The sequence below is a fragment of the Gavialis gangeticus genome, unplaced genomic scaffold (assembly GCF_001723915.1).
Source record: "Gavialis gangeticus isolate Ggan-Ray unplaced genomic scaffold, GavGan_comp1, whole genome shotgun sequence".
NCBI classification, from domain to species: domain Eukaryota; kingdom Metazoa; phylum Chordata; order Crocodylia; family Gavialidae; genus Gavialis; species Gavialis gangeticus.
Genome location: NW_017729004.1, coordinates 24,345,859 through 24,347,790, shown reverse-complemented (window position 1 = coordinate 24,347,790; position 1,932 = coordinate 24,345,859). Strand labels below are relative to the sequence as shown.

The window sequence follows — 1,932 nt, the reverse complement described above, 5'->3', positions numbered from 1 at the left end:
GGGGGGGGGGGGGGGAAAGAGTGGGATAAGCATCAGATAGAGATTTAGGTGATACACATTTAAGTCTAAGCTTTGCCCAATTCCTGGGCTGACCTTGGGTAAATCAGTTATGATATTAGTTGCCCATCTGTAACATGGGGTCAGTTATACTCTTATACTCTACACCTGCACAGTATCTAACCCTAGGGGCCGATTTCTGTTGGGACTTTCAATATTAACATTACAAATTATTCTGCTACCAAATACTCTGTTCACACATTAAGCAGATGGCAGGCATAGCAAAAGGGAAGTAGTGAATCAAACATTTAATTTATGAACAGTATTCCCTTTTCAGCTGCTTGATAGGGCTTTGTTTTGTTTCATTTTTTTAGTCTTCTTACAAATTCTGGAATGTATTTAGAAGGAGTGAGAGGCTGAAGCAGGTACCTAATACTGACAAAGTACTTACAATTTTAAGTACCAAAACCTCCTAGAGATAACTGGAATAGAATGGAAAATAATACAGTAATTAAGCAAATCAGAAACCCAGAAAAAATAAATTGCACAATTTGCAACAAAACTGCATATAGTTATGCACCATCCACTGCAAGACACCCTAGCACAATGACACATAATTGTATTAGATCATAACTTTATTCTCAGTTGTTAATACTCCAAAATAAAACAAGGTAGCTAACTCCGTTCGCTGTTTTTTCAGTTTACAAGTTTTGTATGTTTAATTTCAGAGAAGTTTCCACTTAAGTGAGTATTAGTATAAAATATGAATTGGCAAAATTTAGTAATGACTGTGTAGAACCTTAGCACAAAGAAGAAAAACTTACATGGCTAATAGGCATTTGTGGTTTAAATGGAGGAGAGCTATCTGTCTGGCCACCCGTATAGCCAGTAAGCGGCAAATAAAGGTTAGCAAATATTTTCTCAAAAGATGCATGCATCAGTTACTTCAAATTAATCTCTCTCTCTGAAAAATATGGTAACTACCAAGACAGATTATAAACAGGGAAAAGGACAGTGTTTCAAATTCACATAAATAACAAATCTAAAAATAAGGTTGAAATTACTAAGTGCAATGCTAATTTGCCTATACTACATATAAGCACACAACAAGATGAGCTTAGATCAGGGATGTAAAACTCAGATCGGATCCCAGAAGCCAGAGTGGTGGTACGGGATCAATCCACAGGCCAAATGAATGGTGCAGGGCTGGCCACGCTGGCTGGATTGGGCCCATGGACCCCTCCCCCACCCCGCCTTTGCCACAGGAACAAGCAGGAAGAGGCACAGCATCCAAGACACTTGGCTAGAGCTGTGGCATCAGGCTTCTTGCCACTGTACTGCTGGGGCTCCAGCTCTGGCCCAGGCACTTGGCTGCAGGAACAAGAAAGTTTCCCAATCAAGGCTATGGGCCGGATGACCTGTTTCTGCACATGTTTGACACCACTGTTTTTGCTGATAGCAAGCAATATGGGCAGCATAACCAAAAATTACGACTAAAGTGCTAGCTTTTAGATCAGTATCTATCAACTTGCAATCTACAAGACAGGACTCTTCAAAAAATAAATAAATAAAAATTAAAAACCAAACCCTTCACAAAAGGAACCGGGCAGAGACATTAACATTTTAGTTATTAAAATCCCAGACTTCTCCATCTGCTACTTAAGTTCACATCTGAGAGCACAACTGCTGACTTTCACAGGTGTGAATATCAGAGGCAGGCACCAAAGGAGAGTGGGTAAGTAAATAAGCTTATCAAGAACTTGTCAATTAGGCACATAAGGGCAAGTAAAAAATTGAAAACAGAGGTGGCTGATGACATGGGGGAAAAAAAATGTCTATTACTCTCAGCTACTTCAGGAATCACTAAGGAGAAGAAAGGCTCTCATCTCAGTGCCAGTGCGGAAGATAAAAGGTTTTTTTTTTTTTTTTTTTTTT

The 1,932-nt window shown here is 39.3% G+C and overlaps 1 protein-coding gene across 2 annotated transcripts in view; it reads right to left on the bottom strand.

Annotated features, from left to right (window-relative positions):
- Positions 1 to 1,932, bottom strand: part of WDR37 (WD repeat domain 37) — a 95,380-nt gene that overhangs the window by 57,824 nt on the left and 35,624 nt on the right. The gene's annotated exons all lie outside the window — the stretch shown is intronic.